This window comes from Mytilus trossulus, unplaced genomic scaffold (assembly GCF_036588685.1).
Source record: "Mytilus trossulus isolate FHL-02 unplaced genomic scaffold, PNRI_Mtr1.1.1.hap1 h1tg000236l__unscaffolded, whole genome shotgun sequence".
In the NCBI taxonomy this organism is placed as follows: Eukaryota; Metazoa; Mollusca; class Bivalvia; order Mytilida; family Mytilidae; genus Mytilus; species Mytilus trossulus.
The window spans coordinates 58,087-85,130 of record NW_026963316.1 but is presented as its reverse complement, the minus strand read 5'-3'; the positions used below and the strand labels follow the sequence as shown (position 1 = coordinate 85,130).

General features: G+C 32.6%; 1 protein-coding gene and 1 pseudogene across 2 annotated transcripts in view; one reads left to right on the top strand and one right to left on the bottom strand.

The window, feature by feature from the left end:
• LOC134701351 (sodium- and chloride-dependent glycine transporter 1-like) overlaps positions 1-27,044 on the bottom strand; it is a 32,224-nt pseudogene that overhangs the window by 2,441 nt on the left and 2,739 nt on the right.
• Positions 25,527-27,044, top strand: part of LOC134701349 (uncharacterized) — a 40,489-nt gene continuing 38,971 nt past the window's right edge. The window contains exon 1 of one of the 2 annotated variants that reach the window (XM_063562488.1): positions 25,527-25,598. The gene's annotated coding sequence lies outside the window, so the exon portion shown is untranslated. Of the gene's footprint in view, positions 25,599-25,783; positions 25,859-27,044 lie in introns of those variants that run through there. The other variant, XM_063562489.1, reaches the window with a different exon arrangement.

The following is a 27,044-nucleotide window of genomic DNA, read 5'->3' as shown; positions in this document are numbered from 1 at the left end:
CGGTAAGCCTTACTTTTTTTAAAGGCCATTGTTATTTTCTAACTTGATTTTTTTTATAATTGTTAGTGAATAGATTTTATTGCCTTAATACATTTATATTTTTTTTTACACGAAACTACATGTATATCAAATAGTCTTTGTTATATATTAAAGTAAATAGTTATCAAAAGTACCAGGATTATAATTTTATACGCCAGACGCGCGTTTCGTCTACATAAGACTCATCAGTGACGCTCAGATCAAAATGGTGAAAAGCCAAACAAATACAAAGTTGAAGAGCATTGAGGACCCAAAATTCCAAAAAGTTGTGCCAAATACGGCTAAAGTAACCTTGTCGCTGCTTTTAGCGTCAAACGAAATTGATTGCTTTTGATTTACATGCTTAGATAAAACACAAAAGTAAGTAACACTATTATTATACCTCTAAATAAAATCTTTGGAAATCCCTTTGTATCGTGGGTTCTGTTCGAGATACCATAAATGTAAATGATGACTAAAAGTTCTACAAACCCTACTACCAACAAAGGAAAACCTCCGACTGATTTGTCTAATAGATTCAACATGTACATTCCTCCCTAAAAATATACAATGTGTACACATGCCAATTAAAAGATATCATTTATACTTGTATGAATCGAATCTATGTGGAGAAAAGAGCAATACAACCATAAACAATAGTTGTTATCTTTCTTCTGAAAACCCAGTCGAACAACTTTAGAATTGTTAGACTAAAGTTTAACTGATTTGTTTTCCAACGCCATTTTTAGTTTTTGTCAAAATATGTTTCAGCAGAAAAGGGAAGTTCCATTTTCAATGGTTCTTTGTAAACGTTGTTTTAGTATTTCGTCGCGGCCAGTGGCACATATTTCAAGAGTGTTTAGGACGAAAATACAATAGCCTTAGGTTAAGTGGGATACGTCTTGTAATATGTGTTTACTGGTGGTTTTGTCTTTATGTTGCAATCTGTTAAGCGTGTAGGAACAATAATTTGAATACAAATTGTTTGTTTATAATTTGAATAAAACAATTGTGTGTGTGTTGGTGTGTGTGTGTGTGTGTATAATTATGTTGTTCCTTTCTCTACACTTATATAAAGAACATAGTTACATTTCTTTAAAACAAAAATCACACACAATGTCATTTCTTTCTTTCTTCCTAGTTAAACCAAAAACTAAGACCATGGTTAAGAAACAAACAAAATAGAATTCTCTGATGTCGAGTGGACAAGTACAAAAAACAATTTATATATCTCTGATGCCGAGTGGACAAGTACAAACTAGAGCTCTTAAGAGCCTGTGTCGCTCACCTTGGTCTACATCTATGTGCAAATTAAACAAAAGACACAGATGAATTAATGACAAAATTGCGTTTTGGTGATGATGATGATGTGTTTGTAGATCTTACTTTTCTGAGCATTCTTGCTACTTACAATTATCTCTATCTATAATGAACTTGGCCCATTAGTGTACAGAGGAAAATATTTTGTTAAAATTTATGAAAATTATAAAAAGTTGACTGTAAAGGGAAATAACTACTTCAGGGGTCAACTGACCATTTTGGTCATGTTGACTTATTTGTAGATCTTACTTTGTTGAACATTATTGCTGTTTTTACAGTTTATCTCTTATCTATAATAATATTCAAGATAAATAACCGAAAACAACAAAATTTCCTTAAAATTGCCAATTCAGGGACAGCAACCCAACAACCGGTTGTCCGATTCGTCTGAAAATTTCAGGGCAGGTATGTATAGCCAGACTATTTGCTGGGTACCAAATGAAGATTCAAGTCGGTATAAAGTTTAACAATTTAATAAACGATCCAACAAGAATATAAACGATGTCACAATATTGAGTCCGGTGTTTACGGTTTAAGAACCTATCCAAAACTGAATATAAATTATTTCTCAAAAGTATATAAAACAGAATGACAAAGAAATACATGTAATTAGGGATTAAGCAATTATTGTCCATTGTTCAGATAATCTGCTAAAAACTGTCTTTGACACGTAGATACGAAGTCCATTATCGGATTAGTAGAAACATACATTTTAAACCAAAGATAATTGTGTGGGAATATTTGAGCTAATAATGACAATTAAAAGATATAGTAATTAAAGTCAGAAAGTTGATAGTCCAAATTGTTAGCATGCTTCTCGTCCGGTCATATTTGCCCCTCTCGTCTAGAATCACGTCCACGGGATTTGAATTTTTTAACTAATATCGTCTTCCACGGTATTGATAGTTACGCCTGTTTTGATGATAATTTCCTGAATTTGTTCGAGTGTTGTTTTTCAATTGTTCTAGTTCATGTTCGTAATTTTTGCAAATTGCCTTTAAATCAAGTTCACTTTTTCTAACTGCATTGTACATTTCTGAAACATCACTACACTGTAATTTCCAATTTTCTTTTTCTACTTTAATCTCAGTGATATAGTCTGTAATTTTGTCGTGTCCTTTCTCATATCGTTGTACGGTGCTCTCCAGTTCTACAATTTTAGCGTCTCGATTTTTAATTGTTTTTCGAAGCTTTCGAACGTTTTCTTGTTCTTCTTGCAATTCCATTAATGTAGATGTATGGTTGAAACTTTCGTCTCCCAATTTCGTTTTTAAAGTTTCAATTTGGTCCCTTAGAAAACAATCACTATTGATAGTTGAAATGAAGACAGTATTCCCGGTTTTGTTAAATGGAAGTTCCTGAAGTGTCCGTTTTCGATCGAAATAATCTTGAAGTCTTTTAGAATCTCTTTCCTTTTTCTTAATTGATTTCTTATTGTTACAATTTTCCGTTTGTGTCGAAATTGAAACAGTTTTAGGTTCATTCTTATGAATTTTAACTCGGCCAACACGAGTGAAGCACTGTCGAGCAAAATGTCCTGGTTTTTGACACTTGAAGCATTTTGAATTTCTTGCGGCACACAAACTCCTGTTGGTATGTTGTTTTCCACATTTTCCACACATTTTGATAAACTCTCTTCTTTCTGGATTAACTCGATACGGCATATAATTCCACATCCATGCTGGTCTTAAGGAATATCCGTTATAATCCATTGTATTGATATTACTGTCCAAATATAGTTCGTCCGAAATATAATAATTCTGGGGTAAACTAGTCACTTGTCCTTGGGGAAATTTCGCTTGGCTGCGGAGGTAACGGAATCTTGTGTTGATCTATAAAAGATAACACTCACGAGTCTCTAAACACCATGTATAGCCAGACTATTTGCTGGGTATCAAATGAAGATTCAAGTCGGTATAAAGTTTAACAATTTAATAAACGATCCAACAAGAATATAAACGATGTCACAATATTGAGTCCGGTGTTTACGGTTTAAGAACCTATCCAAAACTGAATATAAATTATTTCTCAAAAGTATATAAAACAGAATGACAAAGAAATACATGTAATTAGGGATTAAGCAATTATTGTCCATTGTTCAGATAATCTGCTAAAAACTGTCTTTGACACGTAGATACGAAGTCCATTATCGGATTAGTAGAAACATACATTTTAAACCAAAGATAATTGTGTGGGAATATTTGAGCTAATAATGACAATTAAAAGATATAGTAATTAAAGTCAGAAAGTTGATAGTCCAAATAGTTAGCATGCTTCTCGTCCGGTCATATAGATATTGACTTGATAAACAATTTAATCTGTGTCAGGTTTGCTCTAAATACTTTGGTTTCAGAGTTATAAGCCAAAATCTTCATTTTCCCCTTATGTTCTGTGTTTAGCCATGGCGGCCATTTATGTTGCTTGGCCATGTCACCGGACACATTTTTTTTTAAACTAGATACTCCAATGATGAATATAGCCAAGTTTGGTTAAATTTGGCCCAGTAGTTTCAGAGAAGATTTTTGTAAAAGTTAACGACGACGGACGAGTGAAGCAGACGCCAAGTGCTGAGAAAATCTCACTTGGCCTTTAAGGCCGGCAGGTGATATAAAAATAAAATGTCAATATATATACTTAAAATTTACGTTTAACTTGTTTTGGTAATATCCTTGCAGGGTTTACAAGGACACTCAGGAAGATTTGTTAAGCTCTTTAGAACTTAAGTCAATGACAGTACTTGTATGTACGTGTACCACTCTGTCATTTTGTGTGTTACACAATAATTAAAAATAAACATACTAAGCTGTGTGTATTAAAGGAGCAACTTGTAAATGATTTAAGATTGAAATGACTATCTGTAGTAAAACTGTTCTAAAATTATACGAAAGGTCCCAAGAAGAAAGATACATTGAGTCTTAGTTGAAAGCAGTGATTTTCTAGATCAATAATTTTTTTTTACCGAATGTCGGCCAATCTGTTCGGCTTTTTCCACCAATAAAAAATGGTCACCATAAACTTGCAAAAAGTGTGAAAAGTTTGCGAAAAACCCAACCAATAATCAATCAATCAATCATAGAATTTTGGAAGAATCGTGTTGCTAGCTTTGTGTTTCATTTGTGTACAATTTGAAAAAAAATCTCAGTTTATTCATATACGCTGGCATTGCTTGAAATAAGTGTCGTAATTACCTTTGTTGTCATTGGTAGTCCAAGGAGAAAAAATAAGGCACAAATACAGAATCTAAATATATAAAGTCTCCGACTTGATTCTTGTACAAAATCTCCCATTTGATCCACAAGGCCTGTAATAACTGTCTCTGTTATTGAAAACTGAAAGATGCGTAAAAAGATTAATATTAGAATTATGTTCTTTAAACAAAGGGAAAGACTTGTTATAAGCATTCTTGTAAGAAGATATGAAATTGTTTATCACCCCATTGCATTTTAATCTTTTGCTTACCAGAGAACTAAATCCAAGTGTCATCATCATTATGAAGAAAAGAACTGCCCATAGTGGTGATATCGGCATTTGTGCCAGGGCTTCAGGATACACCACAAACGCTAAACCAGGACCTGTAATACATGTTATAGCAAAGATAATTATAATATGTATTATTTGGTCCGAGACCGCAATTGTCGACCATTGAACAACGAAAATATTCTCGTTGTTTATATTTTCACGAATATAGTCCCTAGTGTTGACAGGGGATTACTTGCCATTAATTTTTATGCCCCTTCCAAATTTATTTCTCCATGTTTAATGCCTCAAATTGCAAGGAGGGGGGTGGAATTACACTGTAATAAATTTGGGTCCAGAATTTTAAAGGAAAGTAGTGATTTGGTCCAGCTGTAAAAGACGTTAAAATTAGCACTTCGGAAGCTGATAAAAGATTTCAAGACGCCCTCAACATAAAATTGTCCATAATTATTTAGAGTTAGAGCCGATGAAGTTTTCTGTAAAGTTTTGATATAATTTGTCCCAAAAGTAGAGCAACACACTGTAAAAATTTCTTTGAGAAAACACAGGTGGGACTTTTTTATTTGTATTTATGTTCTCAAAGAAATGCACTACGAAATAATTGTGGTCTCGGACCATTTACTACATTCAAAATAAAAAAATCACAAAAAAGCTTAGCAATGATTACAGGGTTTCATACATTCTCCTCTAGTAAACCATATTTAAATTCCAAGCAGCAGTAGCTGCAGTACAGTCTTGAGTCTTTTTATTTTAGGAAACTTTAAGTTAATTTAATACCAGAACTGTGTTTTAACCTTTACTGGTATCGCAATTCTGAGGTTTATGTGTACTATACATTGTACTTACAAGCAACAGAAGTTTGAAAACTAGAACTTCGAATTCAATTTTGATTAAAGTATAATTGTCACTTTGCTGGTTAGTTTAAAATGATCAGCATTTATCTATATACTATGTGTATATACTCACACCACATCTTCCTATATCTATTATAAGAATTTAACACACAAAATACCTTCATCTACTACCTGATCCACTGACGTGTTTTTCTTGTGAGCCATAAAACCCAGGACAGAAAAGATGACAAATCCAGCATAAAAACTTGTCAGGCAATTTATTACCGGAATCAAAAGGGAATCCCTAAAATATATCATCAGACTTTGGCTATAGACTTAATGAACAACTCTTCAACATATTGAACAAATATAATTGTAAAACAAAAACATATAAAGAAAACTGCCTAATTTACTAAAAAAAAAAAACTACATGTGCTATGAAAAAAAATCGCATAGGCTTTATGAAATAAAAAAATTATTAATTTCGTGCGTCCAATGTTTTTTTCTGGATTTACCTTCTGAGATTGTTTTGATCTCTAGATTCTTCATAATTTATATTTTTAAAAGGGAATTTTGAATGAGTATATGTGTTATAAATATTTGCAGTACCGAAGCACTCATCAGAATACTGAAATGATAATAAAGTATGCAATGCCTACACTTGTCTAAATTCTGCTCTCAATCTATATGTGACGCCGATTATAATCCGTACCTTAGCGTGTTGTTTTTGAACTGGTTGTAACTGGCCATAGCAATTAAACCTCCCTGACATGTACCAAGGGAGTAAAATATCTGTACTGCGGCATCACTCCATACCTGCATATAAAACGGTGTAACTTGTCATGTAAGAATTTAATAGGGTTGTTGTTATGATTTAAAACTGATGTACTGCGGCAACACTCCATACGTGTACCTTCATGCATAATGATGAAATATTCGAGAATAAGTAAAAAAGTTGCCATGGTACGTTTAGAGACAGAGACATGTATATGCCTCTGGTAAAATGTAGATATAGAGTAGTGATTCATTAATTTTCTCATCAGCATTATTTATTTTACATGCGTTAACGTCTTACAAAACAATAGAAGTGATGAAATAATAGATTGTAAGACAAGAAATTTCTGTTTCAATCCAGCGAATACCAAATATATTTCTTTTATATCAAAATTTACCAAAAAGTAAATGTAAAATTCAAGTGTCAAAAGAGAATTTTGTTTGACAAAAGAATAAACTTTTTCCAATGAAATGAGTCGGTAAGGCATATGTTTTGTCCCTATCATTTATTTCAATAAGAGAAATGATTGACAATTATACAATATAACATTAATTCACTCTAAAGTCTACATTGTACCATTAATTTAAATGCAATGTTGATTTTCACATATTTTTTTATTAATTGATTATTGTTTGCTTTACTTCATGTGGCGAATATTTCATGCATGTTCAGGATGAGAACAAATTGAAAATAAATACAATCCTGTAAAAGTTGTCTATAGGAATCAAGGACGAGACTTCCTATAACTGCGACAAGAAACAAATAGAATTATCGGATAGGAACACACATTTAGTCCCACGGACACCTCAACGAGTTTTTGTAAGGGTGTGAAACACTCTTTCTACATGTTTAATACCTAGCGTGACCGGACGTTGTTGCGTATTACAACATCCCACACAACGGAACGGACCTACGAAAATTGGCCATATATATAATATATCATTTTACAATAATATACCGATATCAGATCACATTCAGTAGCCAAAAATACTTAATAGATAAAATGCACAATGCTATACCAACACTAGCTTCTGTCAGTTTACTCCAATCAGGGGTCAAATAGAAAGTAATTCCTTCCACGTGACCTTCCAAAAGAAGCCAGTCCTCTTATAAGTAGAGCTGTCAATAATATATAAGGAAATGTAGCCGAGAAATACACAACCTAAAACGAGATAAAAAATGTCAAAAAATTTAATGTTATAAATACAATTGTCATTTTTGCGGCCTTGTACAGATGAGAATATATCGCTTTTGGCTTTGCTCTTTTATAAAGTCCGCACGGTAACATACGGCTGTTTATTTATGTGTCATTTGGTTTCTTGTGAAGAGTTGTCTCATTGGCAAACACATCACATCTTCTTTTTTTTTATATATAAAACATGGCAAAAATTCAAAATGACAGTAACAATTTCTCAACATTGTTTTGAGACTTGTATATACAAAAATTTAAATTTCCGGTCAGCCCAAAACAAAACAACGTAATGCTCACTTCATTTGCATCAGAAAGATATAGTCCAAACATTTTTCACCATTATTCAACATATTGATGTGGCGTTGACTTTCGTGTTAATGTTATTAGAATCAAAAGTATAGCCCAGTAGCAATCAAAATACAAGAGGACAGATATTACCGACAAAGCCCAGCGGAATAAAGGTATCAAAATTAATACACATGAAGAAAGCCGGCACATATTAGATCAAATGCCGTGAATGATTAATATCGTAGAATCTGTAAGTGTGAAAATATTGATGCATTATATGCGACACCTTTCTGAATGATCATTTCCGAATTTTTTTTTTGGTATAAACGTGTATATATTGAATTCCTGTCAAAAAAATCTCTTCTGAGTGAAAGCCGCTTGGTTCTTAGAAAAACCTTAATCTAATGTACAAATGTGTTGTCTCTCAAATGAATTCAATCAAAACTTCAATGTAAAACTATATTGTTACCTTGCCTAATGACTTGATGCCTCTTGACAAAACTATAAAAGTAAGTAACCAAACAAACAAATTACACAGAGTTAGAGTCCACTTGACCCCCTGCATATCGTCCATACCACTTGTCTTTTCCAATACTTTATGACTTAAAAAAAAAAGGAGAAATTATATTTTAAAAGAATTTTGCGTTGAAGAACAACTTCTCTAAACTTTAGTGTTACATTATTCTATTTATTTATAAATCAAATTTAAATTTATTTACTTAGTAATCCATTTCCTGATGGCTAGGTATCTAACATTTTTCTATTGATATTTAATGGTGTGTATGTGCTCATTCGTTGATGTATTAAACAGTTACTGTTTTGTTCGTATGTATGGGTATTTGATGTTTTTATTGCGCGTTTCTGTCTTACTAGATTTGTTAACCCTTCTTTTTCTCTGTTGATTGTTACTTTCAAATATTTCAAATTCCAAGAAGAAAAATAAAATATGTTAATAGCAAATCTTTTTGTTCTAACTGTGCTATAATCTGAAGAGTGTAGCGAGACTAAAAACAATTTTGACGAATGTATGCCAAAAACACGATACTTTGTCAAATATAAAGGGGAACGACCTTTTCGCCCCCTCCCTCGAATCAGCCATACACCTTGAAGTTACGACAAAGTTGAACTTTGTACGTACAAACATCGAGTTTCAAAATAGAAAAAAATAGAAAAGGTTTACTTTTCTTTTTTATTATTATTTTAATCTAAGCTGGGACATAAAACATCGTTCGTGTTTATTATTGTCACCGGAGCCGTGCAGATTAAATCCTATATACCGACTTGCTTGGTCAATAACTATATAAACATCATTCAAAAAACATATTTAGAAAAACATTTTCCCATCCGTGTAACAAAGGCATACCTGATCGCCTCATTCGTTATTTTTCGCCATTTATTTTAATTTTTATTCAGTGTTAAAGAAACAATCTCACTTAATCATATATGTAGTACTTACTTGAAATATTCATCACTTGCAGATTTCGTGTGTGAGTATGTCATATTCACTGAAATAAAATTCACTTGAAAACGTTTTGTTAGACAGCAAGTATCTACAATGACTATTTTATTTTAAATGTTGCAGGATGTATAACCCCAACCAAGCCCCCACTGAAAAAAAAGAATAACTACATTGTATATGAGCTGTCACGTGCACGGTTGGTTAATCGGCCTTATGCAAGTGCACGTTCCATTTTGCGTTTTATTGTTTCCTTTACAGTTTTCCCCTTTGTTGATATATTATAGTCAGGGGCGGATCCAGCCATTTTAAAAGGGCGGGGGGTGGTCCAACTAAATGTCTCCATTCAAATGCATTGATCGTCCAAAAAAAAGGGGTCCAACCCACGGAACCCTCCTCCTGGATGCGCCACCGATAGTTATAATTGATTTACGAATATAAAACATTGGTTATCTAATTATTCTTCTTACTTACAACACTCAGGTCTAGTTCCGTTCCATGGATCTATTAATGAATCGTTCTGATTTCCATCCCTGCAGTCACATGTGTTCCAGTTATTATCGCAGTACTTCCATGGTACTTCTGACTGCATTGATGCAACAAGGAAGTATAAACAGTAAGCGATGATTACTGCATAGTATATAGCAACTAGTGCTGATACTATAATCATGGCAAGTCCTAACCCTGAAAGCATAACAAAATATTTCTTTAACGCTGAAAAATATATCGAGTAGGCATATAATTTGCATGAAGTGTTCATAATCAAAAGAAAATGTGAAAGATGAAGCAATACAATGGGGAACACTAATGCAATATTACTTATCTTAATAAGGAATCTGAATACAAGTACTTAGGACTCCTTTAATGGCCATAATTTTTGTGAGAAGTCCTGGTGGTCATAATTCTAGGGTCCCTTTATGGGTCAATTTGAAACTGTGTCTTTAGATCGTGTTTTACGAGTATTTAAGAAAGACGAATACGAAAAACTAGAGGTTCCAAGGAGCCTGTGTCGCTTGCATGATATTTTTCATTTGCAATTGATGCATGAACTAATGCAACCGTAATACTTTTTGCTCTAGTTTCAGAGATACAAATCAAAAACTGCATTTTCCTCCTTTGTTCTATTTTTGGCCATGTCTGTCAGTTGTTTCAGGAGAAGACTTTTGTAAAGTATAACAAAAACTTACGAACAATTGTAAAATTTGACTTTAAATGGCAATAACTCCTTATTAGGCCATTATGATCATGCTGACTTATTTGTAAATCTTACTTTGTTCGTTGGCGGAGTCATCGGACACATTTTTAAAACTAGATATCCGAATGATGGTTGTGAACAAGTTTAGTAAAATGATGTTCTATTTTTAGCCATGGTGGCCATCTTGGTTGGTTGGCCGAGTCATCGGACACATTTTTTTTTAGCTAGATACCCCAATGATGATTGTGGCCAAGTTTGGTTAAAGTTGGCCCAGTAGTTTCAGGGGAGAAGATTTTTGTAAACGGTAAAAGTTAAAAGACGACGAAGGACGACGGACGCCATGTGAGCTAAAGAAAAAGAGTGAAATAGCGTATTCAGAAATACATAATTGAGCGAAGGACGGCATATCAGGTTAATAAGCTGTACATTTTTGTACTTTGAGTTTTAATAAGTGTAAAGTGTAAATGTATATTTACTTGTAGATTCTTTTGTGTTTTTTGTTGTTGTCTTTTACACATACCAGTGCATAAGAGTTGTTTTTTCTACTGAGTGCTCTAAAATAAAAGAAATTACCCGACACGTGCAAGGTTATGACCCTGTCCATTAAGTTTGGACCAGTGTCAGTATATGACTTAAGTTATTTCAAATCTAATCTGAATGATTTATTCCGAATCAAAGTTAAATCGAGCATATAACTCAATAAAATTACCCAGTTCATCTAAAATCAAAACACAGCACATATACAATCTAACATACATACTCATCATACAAAACGGAGGAGAAAACCAGACTGAGTACAAAGAGGGATAACTCTATCTGTTCACATTAAATTGTATCGCTTTATTCTGTCTCTTCTTGAATATTTATTTAGACATAGACAATACGGTATACAAATCTATTAAATCTTCATTTGCCATGATCCACATAAAAACATTTTCTAAATTAATATTTCTCGGGTTCGGAACTGTTGAAATCAAATGGTCTAATATGAATTTTAACACATGACATGGATAAAATCTGTTTGTTCTTACTGCGCTATGATCTGGATAATGCACAGCAAACTACCTCAGATATTCTGCACAGTTCAAAATTACTCTGGCCTTTAGGGGCGGACCCTGGATTTTGAAAGTTGTGTAATTCCATAAAATTAAAAAGATATCACCGAGTGTAGCAAGACTAAAAACATTTTTTGACGAGTTTATGCTTGAACATGATGTTTTCAAATCAAAGGGTGGGTCATGCATTGAGAATAAAATATTTAATAATATCAACGTAAATATAAAATCAGTGTTTCACAGTCAAACCGGATTAAATTAAAATTTTTTTGTAATATCTGCCAAAATTGAATGTATTTTAGAATACACAAATAAATAAAATCTGATTTGGATTATATATATATCTATATATCTATAATACTAAAATTACGAGGTCCAATTTGTCAGCCGTCATCACGTAAAAACGATGAATCAAAGAATTCAACTTTATATATAACTAATATAGTACAATGCTGTTGATTAAAATTTACACCACTCCAGACCCTTTTGTTTTCCACATAATTAATATTGCCAATAATTAAGAAGTTCCGGGTCGAATCCGATACCGATACCAATAGTATATTCACCTGTTACCTATATTACCGTTATCTGTACGTTCCGCATGTGACAGGCGCATCACCAAACGCTGTATTTAGGATTTTGCTATATATATACACGGGTCGTTACCACAGGGTTGACACTACTAAATTCAATCATTGTCACATTGTTCCCTATTGTAGCATTTTAATCAGTATGACTTTCTAAGATGACAATACGAATAATAAAATCTGACTTAAAATAAGGCGTATAGGTACAGCATGTACAGTTTTCAATTTGTTAGCCGGAATGACGTAAAACAGCGAATCAAAGAATTCAACTTTATTTATAACTCATAAAGGACAATGCTGTTGATTAAAAAAGACTCCTTTCCAGGCCCTTTTGTTTTCCAAATAAAATTAGTAATACCAATAACTGATAAGTTCCAGGTCGACGGGTTCAAACAGAAAGATGTTGAAAGCAGAGAAAACTGTGCATCTTATAATGGGCATGACTTTATCAGATGACAATACCAATCAATTGACTAAAATAAGGCTTACGCATAGCTGTATTCTTTAATTCAGTCACAGACCCGCGATATCACGGGTGTGTTCTAGTATATATATATATATATATATATATATATATATATATATATATTATTAATTCGTATATTTTAACAAATTTGATTCGTTTAGAGATAATCACATGTTAAACTATATTTTCGAAGGTAGAGAGAAAACGGCGGATAGCAAAAAGCATATTGACCGGCAAAAAGCATATCGCACGGTTATTTTTAGAATATCTATAAAAAAACCGATATACTTTGTGACGTCATGAAATGAATTTCAAGATATTGTTTAACGTTTTATGACACACGATATCTGTCATCGATTATTTGACAAAAAATCTTTAAATACATAAGATGTAAAAAAAAAAAAAAAAGTAAATGAAATAAGAACTAATATGTTGTTACTGTCAAGGAGACAATGTAATATCTATAAAATTCCAATAATCCTAAATGACGATTTTGATACAAATATGGTCGGAAATTAATAATATAACAAATATAGCCTTTGTATGAGGTCAATACATGATATATCGAGTCGAAGAAGTATGTCGACCTCGGACTTCTTCCTCAGTCAATATACTTCTTTCAGGTCAATATATCCTTGTATCGACCTCATACAAAGGCTGTATTTGTACAATATTTAAGAACTACCCCTTTACAACGGGGGCACTTGCGGACGGGGTACCCGGTATCCACAAATGCGTCTAACAACATATGCAATGAATATATACAGACAAGTCAAAATATTCATAAAACATTTTAAGACTCAAAATTGGTACATTGTAAAATAAGACATCATCTTTACATAAGAAAAATTAACATTATGTACAGCATGAAAATATGAACTAAACTAAAAGTAACGTAAAAAAATAACATTTAAAGTTTAGGTTCCAAAACCGATTGTTTCTTAGAGTACATTTCACTGAACATCTTATTACTTAAACTGTCCAAAGTTTTACAAATGTAGGGATCAACCTGATAATATCAGATTATTACATGGCATTTTCATATCGCATGTATTATCAGCCCTAGGTTCAATATCAGCACAAGAGCCGCATGGCTCGAGGGCTGATATTGACCGAGGGCTGATTATACATGCGATATGAAAAATGACATGTTATGATCTTTTTATCATATGCTTCAACTTGTGACAATGGAGAAAAAAGAACAACTAGATTCATATATTGATCCTTTTACGTGGTTCCCAAATAGAAGTTCAAAGAGTGAAAAGTTCGCGGACGTCAGACTTCAAACTAGTTCATTCGATATGAAATCTTTCTATCATATGCCTCAACAGAGAGAAAAAAATATTTTAACATGGACGAATCGAAAAATAAATAATTCAACAATAAACAAAATGAACATTGTTTGGAAAAGTCAACTTTTTTAATGCATTTATTTTTTTTTTTTTTTTTTTTTATTATTTCACACAATATACTTTCTAGTGTCCAAATAGTTGTTTTGTACATTACTTTGTAAATTTATGTTTTTCACTGAAAACGTAGCATTGAGGTGTATTTTCCGGAATTTGCCGAGTATCACCGGAATGCCATGCGATAACGTTACGGAAAGGCATGTGATAACAATCGAAGCATGCGATAACAGCCCGCTAAGCATCAAATCGAAAAATATGAAATTTACGTTAATTTAATGCTATTATCATACAGTAAAAATCATATGTTATTTAGTCTAAGCATATGATAAAAGCAATCACCAACCAGTATTTGTATTTTATCGTAGGACGATAACTCTGTGAAGCAGAGGCCCGGGAAAGTAAAACTTGGATATTCATTTATATCAGATATGTATTTATTACGGATTGAGGAGAAGCCAGAACACTCTAATTGGAAATGTTCAATAGACTTTTCAGAATTAAATAAACACAGTCGGAAAGTGGGTCATTGCTAAGATTTATCCTTTCATCCTATAGCAAGACTTTGTTTACAGGTAAATAATTTGTGCGTATTAACAATTTGAGTCTTGCATATGTGGTTGCCTTCCTTGTGCAAAATTAAATTTTGAGAAAATATCTATACTGCTTTTATCATTTATTTCTTGATATTGCCTTCTCCGGACAAACCTTCCAAGAAACTGTTTAAATTCATTAGAGTTGACATTCGAGTTATAAAAGTGATCCAGAGCAAAATAAGACACCCTTTGTCTATCAAGAAAATCGTTTATTGGCTCCCATTCCAAATCAAGGAATAAAGCAGCTTTTGGAATATTCATCTTAGTATTAAAAATCAGTTTCGCGGTTTTATCATTGCCATGTTTCAAGTATATGCTGACTAGAAGCAGATGACGGTAGCCATACGGGCACACCCGTGGGCTAGAGAAGGACGGATGACCGAGTTCTAGAGAGCATCCCCAAAAGATATGCGGTTAAAAGATCCGTGTTCATTAAGTAGCTTAGTCATATAATTCAGTTTGCGCTCAAAAATATCTTTTAAGAAATGATTGATATGGTAAGCAGAAGTCAAAGAGCGGGTAAAATAAACTCCCAAATATTTATATTCATTAGTCTCGTCCAAATGCTCATTTCCTAGGTACCATTTCTTAGTTTTATCTAAGCATTTACCTACTATCAAAATTTTAGATTTGTTTGGGTTCAACTTTAAAATCCACTTAGATGCAAATTTGGCTGTTATATCCAGTAGACACTGCAGTTCCTTCTCGGTCTTCCCGATAAGGACTACATCATCAGCAACCATTAAACAGTTAAAAATTTGTGAGGAGAACTCGACGCCAATACTACTGGTTTCAAGCATTACTGCGAGGTCATTCATTAAAACAGAAAAAAGTGTTGGAGACAAAACACAACCTTAGTTAAGGCCAAATTCTTGGTCGAAGAAACCTGTTTCACTAGCACCAAATAAGACTTTATTAGATACATTGCTATAAAGAGATTTCCAGCACTTGCCTTGAATGCCGTTTTTCCACAAAAGATAGAAAAGGCCATCTCGCCAGACTCTATGAAAGTCCTTGGAAAGGTCTAGAAAAGCTAGAAACGTTTTATGTTTTTTAACTTTACGAATAGATAAAATACATTGTAGTGTAAACATATGGTCCTCGGTCCCTTTATTTTTACGAAATGCTCCCTGAAATATTATTTTCTAGCAAATGGGACATTACCGATTCTTCCAATTTTTTTGCATATACTTTATAAACATTAGAAGTAAGTGTGATGCCTCTTTAATTATCAATATTGAAAACAGAACCCGATTTATGTTTGCCAATCGTCATGTCCAGTTTCGAGGTCAGAAAATATTGTAAAAAGAACAACAAGTGAATCTTCTAGCGCATCCCCGCCATATTTTAAGAATTCATTAGGAATCTCATCGATGCCACTAGCTTTACGCGACTTACGGTTTCTTAAAATTGATGCAAATTGTGATCTACCAATATTTACTGAAATATTTGAATCAGGATAAACTTCGTCGTTATCAATACTCGAGAGAAAGTCATTAACCTCATCTTGTATATTACAATTAATTGGGATATCCTTACCAAAAGAATTAAAATGGCTGCTTAAAACAGCACTAATATATTTTTCTTCCGTAAATAGTTCGGACTTATTTTTGGGGTTCATAATTTGTTGAGGGGCAATACTAGTATTGTTACCTTTTAAAATATCCCAAAATCCTCTAACCTTATTTGTCGCGAGTTCACACGTTTGTTATGAAATTCTTTCAATTTTAGTGCGTTTGCTTTTCTTTTGATAGCTTCTTGGACCTTAGTTTTTCGCACACGATAAGTGTCAGATAAGATTTTACCGGTCTCACTATTAAAGTCGTGAGTTTTGTCATGAATTGTTTTCAAGCGATTACTTTCCCTTCTGTTTTTAATCAAAATGTCAAGTTCGTTGTCCCAGAACTTACGATATCGATTTGATTTTTTTTAACTTTACCGATGGAAAACTCAGCAGCAAGGATGGACTTTTTCCAGTTATCCCAAATTATATTGATATCCGAAGACATTTTCAAAATGTGCTCAGATGCCCTAAATCTATATTTTAAAGTTTTTTGAAAAATATCCCAATCAGTTTTATCATTTATTTTCCAAATGAAGGCAGGTTTCTTAGGTTTATTTGTAATTTTTCGCGGGTTAGTTTTTAATCAGTCAGTTCGTATAATGACATGATCACTATGTAGATCAAAAATGCCATTTCCATCTATTAAAACACGTGTTTCGTTACATATCAGATTTTCAGAGAGAAGAACGTAATCGATTGCGGACCTTTGGTTATTCAAAATACGAGTATAAAGCCCTTACAAACGGGGAGGCAATTTACAGCAAGTAAATCACTCGCATCTAGAAACTGTCGAAGCCTTTTTTCCATTATAGGAGGCTAATTCACACATGATGTTATAGTTTGTGGTTTGACACTTTTTGATACATTTCCCGTTAAAGTTTCCCATAAGTAAAATTTTATATCCAGAATGGATTAACTTTGAGCAATTTTCAAGAAGCTCATACGGTTGTTTGTAGATTTTTGCCATCGTTAGGAAAATATGCAAGACCAATAGCTGTTTTGGTATTGCCTATTCTGGATAGAACCCATAAACGTTCATATATATATATATATATATCGTTTTTACTATCAAGAAGGTTATCATCAAGGACAGGAAGTTCTGATTTTATACATAGATATGGAACGCCATAGCTGTCTTATGTGTCTTTTTTATTGCTTTTCTATTATAAGATGGTGCTTTTCTATAATAAGATGGTGCTTTTCTATTATAAGATGATGGTTTTCTATTATAAGATGGTGCTTTTCTATTATAAGATGATGGTTTTCTATTATAAGATGGTGCTTTTCTATTATAGGATGGTGGTTTTCTATTATAAGATGGTGCTTTTCTATTATAAGATGGTGCTTTTCTATTATAAGATGATGGTTTTCTATTATAAGATGGTGCTTTTCTATTATAAGATGGTGCTTTTCTATTATAAGGTGCTATTCTATTATAAGGTGCTTTTTTATTATAAGGTGCTTTTCTATTATAAGGTGCTTTTCTATTATAAGGTGGTTTTCTATTATAAGGTGCTTTTCTATTAATAGGTGGTTTTCTATTATAAGGTGGTTTTCTATTATAAGGTGGTTTTCTATTATAAGGTGCTTTTCTATTATAAGGTGCTTTTTTATTATGTGATGGTGGTTCCCGTGATTAACCGGGAGTGTGGGGAACCACTAATGACAAGACGATTGTCCGGATAGTGACAAGACGGTTTACCGGACGAGATATAAATAGTCATAACTTTTTTGTTATTCGGTAGATTGGTTTAATATTTGTAGACCTTAAAGATATTAAAATATATTTTAAGAAAATCAAACAAAATAAGTGAAAAAAAAAATATTTTTGAGCAAATAAAGTTGACCGGACGGTATTCACACTCTTCGTTATACGCTGTACATATATTCAACTTGTCGACAACAAGTGTTAATATCTTTGACAATAATTGTCCAAGTAATTCAGGAGTCTGTGAGATTTAAAAACAAATTATACGAAAATATAAATTTATAGTAAAAACAAATATGTTTCTGCTAAAAAAGTTGACCGGACTGAATTCACATTCGACGATGTGTTTAACAGAGACATATACTAGTATGATACATGAAGAGATTCGCACATCTATAATTGTATTTTAGGTCTTTGGTTTTAAATATATTAACAGGATTTTCTTTCTTCACAGAAGGTTGACTGTCAGTAAGAAGTATCTGATGATCTTGACTGCCATTATCAGCATACCTCAATCTTAGTAGATTTCGGTGTTTATACAACCTTTCTGTTTTGACTGAGGTATTTTTTAACTTGGCTGGTGTTTTCAACTTGGCTGATGTCTTTAACCTGGCTGGTGTTTTGTTGTTTTTGGAGACTGAGGTTCCAAGGGAAAGGACACTCAAATAATGTGCCTCCTAAGAGTCCGAGAAGCTCTCGGGATGCACGATTTTGCGTATTTTTTTTCAAGGCTTCTGGGGGTCTTGAGCGACCGCCAGACCCCTCACCGAAAGGTGAATATATTTTGCCTCAATTTTAAATTTAAATATAGTGACAGACTAGTTAGTGACAGTGCAGTATTATACAAAAGTAACTTTGTGTTCGATGCCCGTCCTTTATTTTCTATTGTAAAGTGTCTGAACACGACAGAATGCAAGTTTACTTCTTTGATGTTAAAGGTCATATTGGAATACATTGTTGTTGTTTTTTCAAATGATTTGATACCGGCAGATTGGTGGTCTCACTTTAATTTAATCCATGTCAGCTATCTAGTTTTATCTTTAAAAAAAAGAGAGAGAGCCAGTTTTGGAATTCTTTAATAAAAAGTTAATAATCTACTTCTTTTAAAATTGAAGGCATATGGCCTGTCAAATGAGGCACTTAATTTAATTGATAATTATTTATCAAATAGGAAACAGTGTGTAAAAGTCGGTGCATATTTTAGTACCTGGCAAAATATTTATAAAGGTGTACCACAGGGCTCGATTTTGGGTCCTGTGCTTTTTAAAATTTTTCTAAACGACATTTTCAATTTTGTGAAAGAAAATGAACTGTATAATTATGCAGACGATAATACATTGTCACACTCAGGACCCGACCTAAATGGATTAGTTAAATCTTTGGAAAAGGAAAGTGCTGTTTTAATTGATTGGTTTGCTAATAACAAAATGAAAGCTAATCCAGATAAATTTCAGGCTATTGCTGTTGGGAATAAATCAAAAAGTGGGAATATTAAATTCAATTTGGATGGGAATGAAATTTTATGTGACACTGAGGTAAAGCTCCTGGGGGTGACAATAGATTATCAACTCAAGTTTAAAACTCATATCTCTGATATTTGTAAAAAAGCATCAAGGCAGTTAAATGTTCTTAAAAGAATTGGAAAACATCTATCTAAATTGGGAAGGTTAACTATTTATCATTCATATATTATGTCTAATTTCAATTATTGTCCTGTGGTTTGGCATTTTTGTGGGGAGGGTAATACTAAAAAGATGGAAAAAATACAAGAACGTGCCTTGAGGTTCATATATGAAGATTTTGATAGTGATTATGAAACTCTGTTGTTAAAATCGGGTTTACCTTCTTTAAAAATAAGACGCCTAAGAATGATGGCAATAGAAACTTTTAAAATATTACATAAAGAATCACCGGTATATCTCCATGATATCATTAATTTTAAAAATGTATCTTATACTTTTAGAAAACAACAAACTGTTGAAATTCCACAGGTGAGAACCACACATTTTGGCCTTCATTCATTAAGATATGCTGGAGCTACACTATGGAATGAGTTGCCTGACACGATCCGTGCACAGACAAACCTAAACCAGTTTAAAAGTATGATCAACAACTGGAATGGCAACTCATGCAGGTGTGGCTCCTGCAGATCTTAATACCTTTATTTTATTTTGTGTTAAATGTTTGTTCCATGCAGCTTATAGAAATTAGTTTGCTTTATTTATTTCATTCTGCTTTGCATGTGCTTATGTTACAGTTTTAGTGCTTTGCTTGCATGTGCTATGCTTTTTATGTATGAACTTTTTACTTGCAATATAGCTATCATAATTTGTATGTCTCATATGTGTGTTTTATGTATCTTAATATGTGTGTTGTTATTGTTATTAATGTCGGCAAAAAGCTCTACAGAGCTTATGTTTGTATTTAATGTAACCCGACTTAAAATAAAATTTCTTATCTTATCTTATCTAAAGTTCAATTCACTGTAATCTTTGTTTGGATTCTGATTGCCATCTGATTATATAAGTTAATTCAATTAAATGTATTTGATGTCTCAGGTGTGAAAACTTAAATGACATGATTATTTGCTTGATTAGTGATTACGACAGGTGTCAAAATTAGATAGTAATCTAATTAAATACATGTAATAAATATTTTATATATCAGGTCTTCTTGTGTGCTGGTGAACTTACTCAAGTCAATATTTTGAGCTCAAAGTTTTTATTAATTTATTTTATTTATTTATTTATTAATGAAATGCACATTTATACCCCTGGGGGTTAATAAAAAAAGCACCTTATAATAGAAAAGCACCTTATAATAGAAAAGCACCTTATAATAAAAAAGCACCTTATAATAGAAAAGCACCTTATAATAGAAAACCACCTTATAATAAAAAAGCACCTTATAATAGAAAAGCACCTTATAATAGAAAAGCACCTTATAATAGAAAACCACCATCTTATAATAGAAAAGCACCATCTTATAATAGGAAACCATCATCTTATAATAGAAAACCACCATCTTATAATAGAAAAGCACCATCTTATAATAGAAAAGCACCATCTTATAATCGAAAACCATCATCTTATAATAGAAAAGCACCATCTTATAATAGAAAACCATCATCTTATAATAGAAAACCACCATCTTATAATAGGAAAGCACCATCTTATAATAGAAAACCATCATCTTATAATAGAAAAGCACCATCTTATAATAGAAAACCATCATCTTATAATAGAAAACCACCATCTTATAATAGGAAAGCACCATCTTATAATAGAAAACCATCATCTTATAATAGAAAAGCACCATCTTATAATAGAAAACCATCATCTTATAATAGAAAAGCACCATCTCATAATAGAAAAGCAATAAAAAAGACACATAAGACAGCTATGGCGTTCCATACATAGACCTATCCCACTTTTTCTTTACCTGATGACCTGCATTTACCGATCATGTATACGATTGATCAAGTTTAGCGGGTCTACCATTTGTTTTTTAAAAAGGTTTCGACCATTCCAAATATACTAACGTTATGATTAGAGAGATGATAGTTTAATTCGTGTACTTTACTGGTGGCACCGTGGATGTTAAAAAAAGTCTATTTTCGAACTAGATTTTGCCGTAGATTTACCTTTTTTTCCCCACGTTTATGTTTACGCTTTACTTTCTCACAGACCTTTGATTCACAAGAGCCATCGCCATTTACGGCACTAGCTTCTTGGCCAAAAACCTAATACATACATGACTTAGCCTTATGGCCTTCACCGTTACAATTTTTATTCTCAATGCATGCCACACCCTTTGATTTGAAAACATCATGTTCAAGCATAAACTCGTAAAAAAATGTTTTTAGTCTTGCTACACTCGGTGATATCTTTTCAATTTTATGGAATTACACAACTTTCAAAATCCAGGGTCCGCCCCTAAAGGTCAGAGTACTTTTGAACTGTGCAGAATATCTGAGGTAGTTTGCTGTGCATTGTCCAGATCATAGCGCAGTAAGAACAAACTGGTTTTATCCATGTCATGTGTTAAAATTCCTATTAGACAATTTGATTTCAACAGTTCCGAACCCGGGAAATATTAGTTTAGAAAATATTTTTATGTGGATCATGGCAAATGAAGATTTAGATTTGTTTACCGTATTGTCTATGTCTAAATAAATATTCAAGAAAAGACAGAATAAAGCGATACAATTTAAAGTGAACAGATAGAGTTATCCCTCTTTGTACTATGTAAGGAAAATACAGACAATAATATTGAAAAAAAAAAAATTTGTGTACTCTATTTCAGACTGTTACCTTTAAACATTGGATTTATCCGCCAGACTTTCAGAGGTCCCAAACTGCAAAACTGACCAAGACACAATTCCAGGTAAAACATTGGAATACCAATGATTACCATGCAGATGAAGTAAGGTATAAGGAATGCTCCTAAAATATTTATATAATTATATACATGAAACTATACCTTGAAAAATAATGATATGGAAGCGTATCAAATTAGTTATACAACAACAAACATTGCAAAGTTTCAAAACGTCATATTTATTCTCTAAAAGATGCATTTTCATGATAACAGATTTGTAGAAAAAAAATGCGACACTCGAGCTCAGTGAGAAAAAAAATTAAGACGGAGAAAAATTAGATATTAAAGAAAATACACTGCAATACACTTTGTGAACCATGAATATTTTTCACCCTTGATCTTCATATTATTATTTGAAATGATGTACATATTTTGCACCTGTGATTAGTTAATGTACGGACACTTTATTTATCATTGTCGTTTATTATCATTGCTGAACTCTAATTCGATGTGTTTTGGTGCCTTATTGTGTTGTTGTGTTGTTGGCCTTACACGTATATCTCGCATCATTGTTGAATATAGTCCTAACTTACCAACAGATAAAATGGAGTATTTTCAAACTTGAATTGACCCAAAACAGTTTTTTTCTTTCTTTTCCTAATCATCCGAGTCGTGTAAGACAGAGATATTTTTGCATGCATACATTGTACATATATGTTCACTCCTTTTTTTTACAGAAATATACGTTCTCAAGACATGTATTAATATTCTACTACTGGATCAATGGTCACTAGCTGTGATATGATACGTGTTATTCTAAACAGTCAGATTAAAATTTTAAAAACGTTAGGCTCACCGAGAAGTGTTTTATATATGGAATGCTGTATGCATTGGGTAACTTTGGTTTTGAAGTCTTATGTGTCAAACAATGGAAAAATAGTTCATTTGGTATGAAGCATCATTTATATACAAGGACAAAGTGTCTGAGGACACGAATATCCCTGCTTAATCTTAAATAAACAAAAACTAGATGGACGGACAGACGGACGGACGATCGCCCGCGGTCAATGGTAACAGTTAATTGAATTACATTCTAGATTTTTTCCATTGACTAAAGGAGTGTACAAAAGGAGGTAGAAACAGTCCAGCACTCTATAACTTATTCAGATTAAAAATTTGATATAGTATCAAATTTTGACACTAAAGATTCAATTCCACTGATAATACCAATAAATGATAAGGGAAGTCCTGTGTTTGACGATTGTCTTATCATTCTATATAAAAAGGCTAAGAAGGTCTTCTAATTAGCTTAGTTGATACATGAGATATTCATGTTTTGGCAGGATATGACTTTCTGAACACCACTACACTTTTCAAAAATTTATTGGACGATTTTATGCTTACATCTGATATTGATTCATCAAAGGGTAGTCGACCAAAGACATTAAGGAATATAAAAAGAAGATGTGGTATGATTGCAAATGAGACAACTCTTCACAAGAGACCAAAATGAAACAGAAATTGTACAACTATAGGTCATAGTACGGCCTTCAATAATGAGCAAAGCCCATACCACACAGTAGGAGATTTAGAAATTTTCAAAAATGGGGGCCCACTGACTGTCTTAGAGCTAGGGAGACCGCTCCATTCATGCTTCAGTGATTCCCTGTATAATCCAGAGCTCCAGATAAGAATTCACAAATTGGGGTTTTTACCCACCATTTTCTTATATAATTGGGTGATAAAGGTTTTTAATTGCATTATCAATTCCAATTCACCCCTCAAGTTGATACCAAATTGTGTTTTTCACCACCAAGCTCCTTAATGTATTGGGTTATCAACACAATATTAATATTTAGGCAATATCAACCCCAGATTTTTTTCCATCTTAAATATGTTTCTTTCTTTGTTTAGCTGTTTTATTTGGTTTAGGGTAAGGGTTAGGGTTATTTGTTAACTGTTTTATTTGGTTTATTCACTGAGGAGCAATTGTAGCATAAATTTGTGTCCCGTTTCAAACCTTCGGCCATTTTTGTATTTTCTCACAAAAACGGATATGTGTATTCACAGGCACTCGTCTTATACCTTTATATAATAAATTGTGAGACCATTGCCTGTGTGTGTAATCATTAATTAACCGTAAAATGAAGAAAAAAAAAATAGAATAAAAACTCTAATAATATTTGAATGTTTTTGTTTTATTCAATCTACATAAATCTGGGTTTAGTTGTCTTTTATTAGAAATTTTGGTTTCTGATGCTATATCATGTCATAATTGATTTGGCCATGACACTTTTTCCAACTGATTTCGTTTTTGACGAAACCCGTGTTTATTAGCAATGTTCTCGTTAAGGTACGCACACACACACGTGCTTTCGATGGACGCTTCCTAAAACACTGACTGAGTCTTGTTGTCATCATAACTTTCCCTTAGCTTTTCAAAAGAAGCAGAAAACATGCTTCTATTCAATATTTTTACCTGACATTCACTTTCGTTTTAATTCAATGTATGTTATGATAAATCCCAAGCAATGAGAAAAAAATATGACTACATGACACACGCTAATTGGATAAACCTTGAGAAGATCGAAATGTTTTCAAAAACACGTGTACCTATTGAGCAAGGGAAAACTCCATCAGGGACCCATTTTAGCTTGATGCAGGGATCTATTTTTAGAACGAAAGGAAATTTCCAATTATAAATATTATAAAAATAGATTTACGCAATGACTATAAACAGATAAGGGTAAATAACGCAAACGGTAGCCAATAAAAGGGTTGAGAACTCATGGTTTTGGTATATAATTGGGTTTTCCTTTGAATTAATTGGGTTATTGAACCCTGCAATGGGCAATTGCATTGGGTTTTTTATTATTTGTATTGCGTGATCACGCAAATACGCAGCTTATCTGGAGCTCTGAATTATTAATCAACCATTTTTTTCCAACAAAAGGGGTGGGGTGGTGGTGGAGTGGGGGGTCGGCCTCTTTCGCACAGTTAGATATAAAAGTCACCGAAATAATAAATGTTTAACAATTCAAACGAGAAAATTAACAGTTGATTTTGAAATTTGTGTTAGATAATATTTAGTAAAAGGTAACACATGTACAAGTTTTCAGTAAATATTGATATTCCTCAGGGTAAACATCATTCATTTCATATCATTTCCATAAACGTACGTTATCACACAAAAAAATACTTATTGATTCAGAATCATTGATCTGCTATGTTGAAAAATAAATGATGCCCTTTGGCAATGCTTTCATCTCTGACTTGACAACATTTACGCCGTTTCTGTCCCTCATTTTTTAATTAGTGTCTCCTGTCATTTCTGATTTCAGGGTAAGTAATTTACCAACAGTTACACGATACAGGGGACGACCATTTGATTTCCTCGATTTTGGAGAGAGTGGTGTGGGGAAGGTTTTATCATGGACGAAATTATCCCTTTCGTGAAAATTTGTTTCCGTTTTTGTACACACAGTCACTGTCCCAGTCCTCAGAGACACAGTCACATGATTCGTGTATCTATATATAGATTACATTTAGACGATTGTTGAAACATGAAACATATTCCAAACACCGTACATCCTGTTATTAAGGTATGTCCCCTACGTGTGGAAACACTTATTGTTTTTCTAATGTTTTTCTTTTTCTTCCAGCATTTTTGTATTGGCAAACCCTCGCTACCGCTTCCATTGGAGTTATCAATACCAAATATGGACCATCGATCGACCGCATCATGACGTATTACTAGATAACTCTGTTAAGGATTTCATCACCCCCTTCAGAAGTTATATCCGTTTTATTGATTTTTTCGACATGCTCCCCCCCCCCTTTTTCGTTTTATTTTTTTTAAAGATATCATGAAGTTATTTTGACAATAGGTAGGTCTCATCATGATGTATTACAATATGAGGCTGCATAAGATTTTATCATCCCCTATAGAGTTATATCCCCTTGATACAGGGCGCCGAATGGGACTCTTGTGGTTTTGTACTCAAAATTCAATTTTGTACGGACAAAAGTGACTTTTGTTCAACAAAAATGAGTTCAGTTTAACAAAATTTGTATCATACTACAAATTTGAAATTTTGTCATACAAAATTATCTATCAGCGGACAAAAGTCACCTTTGTCATGACAAAATTCATTTTTGTTACACAGACTTGACTTTTGCTACCTAATTTGAAAATTGAGCGACAAAAGTCAATTTTGTATTTAAATTAGTTTAGTTTGGTTTCTGTGAACTAATTTGCATACAAAATCGACTTTTGTTACACAAAATTGACTTTTGTTACACAAAATTGACTTTTGTTACACAAAATTGACTTTTGTTACACAAAATTGACTTTTGTTACACAAAATTGACTTTTGTTACACAAAATTGACTTTTGTTACACAAAATTGACTTTTGTTACACAAAATTGACTTTTGTTACACAAAATTGACTTTTGTTACACAAAATTGACAAAATTGACAAAATTGAATTTTGTCTCAACAAAATTAACAAAATTGAATTTTGTCTCAACAAAATTGACAAAATTGAATTTTGTCTCAACAAAATTAACAAAATTAACAAAATTTTGTCTCACGAAAGTCAATTTTGTCTCATAAAAAGTCGTTACAAAATTGAATTTTGTCATCACAAAAATGAATTTTGTCGTCACAAAATTGACTTTTGTCTCAACAAAATTGACAAAATTGACTTTTGTCTCAACAAAATTGACAAAATTGACTTTTGTCTCAACAAAATTGACAAAATTGACTTTTGTCTCAACAAAATTTA